Source organism: Antechinus flavipes, chromosome 1, assembly GCF_016432865.1.
Source record: "Antechinus flavipes isolate AdamAnt ecotype Samford, QLD, Australia chromosome 1, AdamAnt_v2, whole genome shotgun sequence".
Lineage (NCBI taxonomy): Eukaryota > Metazoa > Chordata > Mammalia > Dasyuromorphia > Dasyuridae > Antechinus > Antechinus flavipes.
In genome coordinates this window covers 337898663-337907025 of record NC_067398.1, presented here as the reverse complement: position 1 = coordinate 337907025, position 8363 = coordinate 337898663, and the positions used below count along the sequence as shown (strand labels likewise).

At 36.4% G+C, this 8363-nt stretch overlaps 1 pseudogene; it reads left to right on the top strand.

Annotated features, from left to right (window-relative positions):
* Positions 1-397: 397 nt before the first annotated feature.
* LOC127545705 (40S ribosomal protein S4, X isoform-like) lies at positions 398-1163 on the top strand (annotated as a pseudogene).
* Positions 1164-8363: the final 7200 nt, after the last annotated feature.

Below are 8363 nucleotides of genomic sequence, written 5' to 3'. Positions count from 1 at the left end.
AATCAGTAGATAGCCTCAAGTGCTCGGCAGTCCTGACCTCAGTATATCAACTCAATAGTTTCAGCCCTCTACAGAAAAGGTGAGGAATTACTTCTACTAATGAAGATCAGCACTGAATATAAAAAGCACTTAATATATGCTTGTTGAATAAATGGATATTTACAATAGCTCTCTACTCAAGGAAAGATCTTTATTAATAAGCTCTAGTTCTATCATATCCCAATTCAACTTCAATGCTGTTTTTAGTTCCTTGCCTATTTGAGTACTTGGCAGGCTGATTAAGACTTGTTGGTATCTTAGAACAGTTCTATCCCAATTTAACTTCTGTGCTGTTTTTAGTCCCTTGCCTATTTCTTCAGCCTAGAAGCAGTGGTCCTTTCCCTAGCTCCCCATAGCCATGACTCACAGGCTCAGGAAACACTCCAAGCACTGGATGCTGGACAAGCTGACCCATGTATTTGCTCCTAGATCATCCATATCCTCCCACAAACTGAGGCAATCTCTCCTACTCATCATCTTTCATCACAATTGACTCAAGTACGACCTAATGGATGATAAAGTTAAGATCTACAATTTATTCAGGTTGAAGGCAAGATCTACTAGACTTCGCCTGGTGGTTTCAGCATTGAGACCACCCACAAGTATTTCCATCTGCTGTGTGATACCAAGGCCCACTTTGTTGTTCACTATTACTAAGGAGGCAAAGTACAAACTGTGCAAAGTGAAAAAGACCTTTGTGGACACCAAGGTCACCGTCTTCCATCAGTGAGAATGACACCATTCAGACTGATCTGGAGAATGGCAAATGATGGGTTTCATCAGGTTTGATACTGGTAAACGGTACATGGCGATGGATGGAGCCAACTTGGGTCAAATTAATGGCATTGCCAGCTTCCTTTGATGGAATACACATGAAAAATGCCAATGGCAACAATTTCACCACCAGGCTTTCCAACATTTTGTTATTGGCAAAGGGAACAAGGCTTGGATTTCTCTGCCCCAAGGCAAGGGCATTCATCCCAAAGAAAAAAGACAAGAAGTTGACAGCCAAATATACCATGGCACTGTGTTCCCAGACAGCAACCTACTGTGTCTCAGGGTCTGATTGGGGCAAATCTGGCAGTGTTTTTGCCCCCACTGAGTCAGGAAATGTAGAGCAATAAGACAGGAGGTGGTATGTTTTCCCTTCTCATTGCCCAGTGAGGCTCAGTACGGCTCAGCTTTTATGGCCAAATGAGAACTTTACAATCTGTATCTGTTTTATAAAATATTTTTAGGAATTTGTTAGAAACATCTACAAAGTCCAACTCTGGTCCCTCATGTAGGTTATTTCACACATGTTTGTAAATACAAAGGCAATGCAAGCAGCATACAGATTTTGGTGAGTTTGACTAGAAAGGCTTTGAGTTCAATCCTGGTGATAGATGTTTTTTTCCGGGACCAATCTAATCAAGTAACAGAGAGGTTCTACACCAAAAAAGATAGTCACTGGGTGATGAGTTCATTATCCATGTTAACCTATGAGTGAAAAAAATTTAAAATGGCCCCTCAGTCCTATGTGGCTCCCTTTATTCCTTCAGCGGTGGTGGTGGGGAAAAAGTAGGGCAATGGAAACTAAAAATCACACTGGCTTTAGAAGATTTATAAGCATTAAGAGGTGTTGGCATTTTATGTGTGAGGTAACTTTCCAGAAATCTATGAGTAGAAGTACTTCTGGAGGAAGTGAATCATATTAATCTCAACATAATCCATATAAATAAAACTAGAACACAAAAGGAAGCTGCAACTGAGTAGAAGGATAGTTCATGGATTCTCCTTGGAAAGACAATTAAAAGGAAAGATGTAATTTATTTTACTATGCAACCAAAGGCAAAAAGATATATAATTGCAAGGAACATTTGGTTATTTTGCATGGCAAGATTCATAACGAGAATTTTCCAGCTAAACATCAAACTATTTATGTACCTAACTCTATTACAGAAGATCAATATATATTTTTTGTTTTTATTTTATTTTTAGAAAAGGAAAACAAAACAAAACAAGACAAAACAGGACCTTGTCATGTGCCCAACAGAATGTTAGGGAGAATTCAAAATACACAACAATATATTACCAGTTCAAGAAAGAACATATAATAATAGAAAAAAATAATATTCATGAGTGACCATCTTTTCTTTACTTACTTGTAAGTTGTTCTTTTGTTCCCTACTGGGTTTTACTTTATTCTTTTTTCTCCTTTTTATCTTTTTTTCCTTTTCATTCCTCTCCCAAGCAGGCTATAATTAAGCAAGATTATATTTATCTATACATATATATACACACATACACATATACATACCCCCACTCCAATACACACATACACACACACACACACACACACACACACACACACACACACCATTCCTTGCTAACTCTTTGCTTTAACTCTGCTCCTTAACTTGCTTTGCTATTATTTAACCTCCTTTACCCATGGATCCCTCCCTTGTCTTCTCCTCACCCCCTTTTGCTTCCCCACTTACTCTTCCCTCCCCTCCTATTTCTTTATAGATTTTAGAGGATGCTATACCCTTCATGGTATATATATATATAGTGTTGTCTATTTAGCGCCTTCCTGATGTGAGTAGGTTTTCAGAACTAAGAGCTCTTTCCCCCCACCCACCCAATGCCTCTGTGTTTATTCTTACTTTGCACTTCATTTGAATAATAAAATTACAGTTTTTATTTTAACTCTACGCCAGTCTTTCTTTTGAACTTCCCAATACTGATATCCATTTTAAATATATAGTACAAATTTCCATGTAAAAAACAATTTGTCCATGTTAAGTTCCTTGAAATTGATCTTTGATATTGTTATATGTTATATGTTAAATTTTATATTTTAAAATATATGTTATATGTTAAATATAACTGTTATATGTTAAATTTTCTATTAAGTCTGGTTTTGATGTAAAGTCCTGAAAATCTGCAAGTTCGTTGAATGTCCTTTTTTTTTCATTCAATATTATAGGTAATTTTGCTGAATATGATTTTTTTTGGCCATAGGCCTAGTTCTTTTGATTGATGGCATATATGATTCCAGAACCTCTGGTCTTTTATTATGGCTGCTGTAATGGGCTGAGGCTTGAGTTGATGCACTGAGGTCCAAGCACATGAGGCTAAATAGTAATTGGACCATACTCTATTAATATATAAGCTTGGAGAAAGAATGGCCCCCGCCCACTCTTTGTGCAAGTCCTGATGTGTTGTATAGGAAATGACGATTCTGGTGGGTGGAGGCAGGGGAGTGAAAAAGGAAGGGGAGGAGAGCTCAGGCCCCACTTGCTCTGCTAGCTGGCTTCCTGTCGCAGCTGCCCACATTACAATCGCAATCCTTCTTGCCCATATTGCTATCGTAATCTTTTTTCACCTCTTCCCTTGAATAAAGACTGAAGATTTTTCCCTTAACCTGAGTTCCTGACTCCGGCTGATTTTAAATACGCGATCATTACAGCTGCTGCTAATTTCTGTACAATTCTAATTGCAGCTCTAGTGCATTTGAATTGTTTCTTGTAAGATTTTCATTTTGATCTGGGGATTTTGAAGTTTGTCAATAATATTACTTTGTATTTGCCATAAAGGATCTCTTTGAGGTGGTGATCAGTGGATTTTTTCTATTTCTACTTTCCTCACATGTTCTATCATTCCAGAACAATTTGTGTCAAGGTTCCTTAGTCACAGCTTTCAAGTAGTCCAATTATCCTTATATTTCTCTTCTTGATCTGTTCTCCAGATGTGTTATTTATCTTATGTTTTACATTCTGTTCTATTTTTTCATTCTTTATATTGCTTCAGCTTCCCCTCTGATCAGGAACCCCAAACCAAGAGTTACACCCTCCTACAAGTGCCAGCAGTGTCCCTGCCCCATTGCTTCTGCCTTCGTGGGCTCCTTGTCCTCTAAGGCCATGTCTCTGCAGCACAGGTGGGCCTCATGTTCCTAATCAGCTGAAGTTCCTCATTTTTCCTGCATGCTGACTCTGACTTTGTGGGTGTCCAGGATGTGAAAGTTTCTGTGGTTCCTGCTGAGGCTCCAGTCAAACCCAGCTAACCCCAGGAGTTCCTGTCTGGTGTTTCTGTGGAGCTACTATGGAGGTGTTTACAATTCACACTGGTTAATCCCAACTTGGGTTCTTCCTTTGAATCCTGGATTGTGCTCCTGTTCTGCCCCAAGTCTTCTAGATTTTTCATCAGTTCACCTGAGCAGCAAATTGTTCTGTTTGCAGGCGAAACCTGGAGAGCTTGAAATTATGTATAGAAATTCTAAAAAAGTAAACAAGTCCCTTAAAACTAATACTCAGTGACATCAATCCAATAACAAAACTAGGGAGGGACAACAAAAATATACTGGAAATCGTGGCTACAGGCAAAAGCTTATAGACTGCACAAAAGGTTCATACATAAATGAATATTTTGAATGAATATTTTCCTCAAGAAGTATGTAAAGAGGGCCAAAATGGCATAGAAAGTCAGAGCCTCATCTGAGTTCTCCCAAATTCTCTTTGCCTCAAAACAAATTCTGGACTAGCATAACCCACAAAAAGACAGAATGGAACAATTTTGCAGCCTAAGACCACAGAAGCTTGACAGGGAAGATCTGTGACAACAGGGTCAGAGTAGAGCCCAGTCCAACATAGGCTGCGGCCCATCAAACTAGCAGCAGACCTTGGCTGTCACTGAATCAGCAGTAGCCTCTGGAGCTCTCAGCCCACAGATGCCTAAAGGGATTGGATTTGTCAGAAAAAAGATTTCAGGATCCCTTTGCTGGAATTAGGTGCATATGTAGATCTGGGTAATATGTAGTCCCAGGTTGAAGAAGAGCACTAATGTAACAGATCTTGTGGCTCACAGTAGAGCAGGCACCTTGAGCATAGTTCCAGGACAAAAAACAGCACTTGTGGTCTCTCAGACCAGAGGAAAGGCCAGGAAAGTAGTAAACATGCCATCATACCATCTGGGAAGAGCTAAAAATTTACAAATCCACAGAACTAACTTTGAAAAAAGATGGACAAAAAAGCCTAAAGCTTTAGTCAGTGCTCCCTCCACCCAAATATCAGAGCCCAGCTTTAATATAAAGTTAAAAGTCCAGAAATGGATTGGAAAAAGAACAAACAACCAAAAAAGAAAAAGAATCTGATCATAAAAAGTTATGATAACAGAAAAGATAAAAATGCAAACTCAAGACAATAGGGTCAAAACTTCTATATTCAAAGACTCAAGGGAAAATGTGAATTGGGCAAAAGTTCAAAAAGAATTCCTAGAAGAGTTCAAAAAGGATTTTTAAAAATCAAATAAGAGAGATAGAAGAAAACTGGGAAAAGAAATGAAAGTGATGCAAAAAATGGTGAAAAAAGAATCAGTACCTTGGTAAATGATTCACCAAAAAACAATATGAAGAAAATAATACCTTTAAAAATAGGCCAAAATGATAAAAGAAGCACAAAAATTCATTGAAAAGAACTCCTTAAAAAGCAAAATTGGCCAAGGAAAAAATATAAAAATTCACTGATGAAAAAAACTCCTGAAAAAGCAAAATTTCCACTTGGGCCAAGTGGAAAAGGAGATAGAAAAACTCACTAAAGAAAATAATTCCTGAAAAATTATAACTAGACAAATGTAGCTAATGATTCTATGAGACATTAAAAAACAATAAAACAAATTCAAAAGAATGAAAGAATAGAAGAAAATGTAAAATATCTCATTGGAAAAATAAGTGACCTAGAAAACAGACTGAGCAAAGAATTATTGAACTACTTGAAAGCCATGATCAAGGGGGAGAAAAAAGGATCCTAGACATCATATTCCAAGAAAGTATCAAGGAAAATTGTCCTGATATACTAGAAATAGAGGGTAAAATAGAAATTGAGAATACCTGCTAATCATCTTCTAAAAGATCTCAAAATATTATAGCCAAATTTCAGAACTTTTAGTTAAGGGGAAAATATTGCAAGTAGCTAGAAAGAAATAATTCAAATATTTGCTTTGTCTGATTATGTATGTTTATTTTAAGAATTTTCTTTTTTAAAGGGAATGGAAGAAGTGGGAAGAAAAGAAAATAAGTACCTCCAAAGACTCCAGTTTCACTATTTGACAAAAATTTCTGGAGAAACTGGAAATTAGTATGGCAAAAACTCGGCATGGACCAACATCTCAAATACTATATTTAGATAAGATGAAAATTTAGATTTAGATATAAAGGTGATACCACGAGCAAATTAGGAGAGCAAGGAATAATTGACTTGTCAGATATATGGAGTAGGGAAGAATTTATGACTAAACAGGATATAGAAAACATTTATATAATGCAAAATGGATGATTTTGATAACATTAAATTTAAAAAGGTTTGTACAAAGCCAATACAACCAAGATTGGAAGGGAAGCAGAAAGTTGAGAAACAATTTTTATAGCCAGTGTTTCTGATCAAGGCCTCATTTCTAAAATATATATACAACTGAGTCAAATTTACAAGAATACAAATAATTCTACAATTGATAGATGGTCAAAGGATATGAAAAGGCAGTTTTCAGATGAAAAAGTTGAAATCATCTCTAATTATATGAAAAAAATGCTCTAAATCGCTGTTGTTTAGAGAAATGAAAATCAACACAATTCTGAGGTATCACCTCACACTATCAGATTGGCTCAATGTTGGAGAGAATATGGGAAAATTTGAAAGATTAAGACACTGCTGGTGGAATTGTAAATTGATCCAATCATTCTGGAGGGCAATTTAGAACTATGCCCAATAGGCTATCAAACTGTACAAAGCCTTTAATCTGGCAATAAAACTTACTAGGTCTTTATCCCAAAGAGATCACAAAAAAGGGAAAAGGATCCACATGTATAAAAATGTTTGCAGCAGCTCTCCTTGTGGTGGCAAAGAACTGGAAACTGAGGGGATGCCTATCAATTGGGCAATAGTTGAACAAACTGGTATATGAATATAATGGAATACTATTGCTCTATAAGAAATGATGAATAGGCAGATTTTAGAAAAACCTGAAAAGATGTAAATGAACTAATGCCAAGTGACATGAGCAGCAGAAAAACATTGTACATAGTAAAGCAACATTGTATAATGATCAGTTTTGATAAACTTTAGCTCTTCTCAGCAATAAAATGATCTAGACAATTCTGATATACTCATGATGAAAAATGCTATCCATATCCATAGAAAGAACTAAAGAGTCTGAATGTAGAGAAAAGCACACTATTCTCACTTTTTTTGTTTTTCCTTTGTTCTGATTCTTTTTTCACAACATGAATAATATGGAAATATATTTAATATAATTGTATGTATATTATCTAAATCAGACTGCATCCTGTCTTGAAGCAGTAGAAGATGGGAGGGAGAAGAAAATTGGAAATCAAAAGAGAGTGTCTATGTATACAAAAGGGAATGTCTTCAAGAAGCTTGTATTCTCCTAAATAATAATTTAATTTTTTTATACCACTTTAAGATTTTGCAAAACACTCTATATATATTACTTCATCTGAACCTTTAAAGAGCCCTGTGTAACAAGTACCATTATTATCCTCATGTTATAGATGAAGAACTGAAATTCAGAAAGGTTATGACTTGTACAAGATGGCATGGATGAGTAATGATCTGATAATCTAAGAACTGATATCAAGGAAATCATAGATTCATTCAAGCATTGCATGCAGTGACCAATTATTTCAGTCAAGGTGGTCAAATTAAACCATCACAAGAGCCCTAATGAAGTCTTTCCATACTGTAGGACCTGCCAGCGATTCTTCTCCTCTTGAATAATCTACGAGAACTCAATGTTGCTTCCATACTAAGATGAGATGTCATCATAAATAGGACTTTAGTGTGGACTGATATAAGTTTTAGGAAATATGATATCTGTAAATTGCAAGGAACCCTCCAAAGTGTTTTTAAAAGACAACTTCCTAACTGTGACATCTTGAAAGATGGCTTTTTGACTCTTTTCTTCAAGAATACTTTTAACCAAAAACCATATCTTTGTCTTCCCTTATGCCCACAATAGTTCTCTGGGCTGAACAAAATCTATGGCTGAACCTCAAGCCAAAAACTGAAAATGCTGTTGATAAGAAGTATAAAGGAAGAATTTGAACAAAGACTTGTGTTGTGTAACTCTCTCTCCACTTGAGGTAGCCAACCGGATGTCTGTGAACTGGAATGTTGCTTTGGGGTGATATTGGGCCCATATTGTCCCTGGATTTGTATAGAGTTATAATGGCCAGAAGGTTTTTTTCACTGCCAATTGCAGCCTTTCTTCCTGGATAAAAACACAGCCAATGTGATTCATATATGAGTTTACATCTAGGTCAGATTATTCCA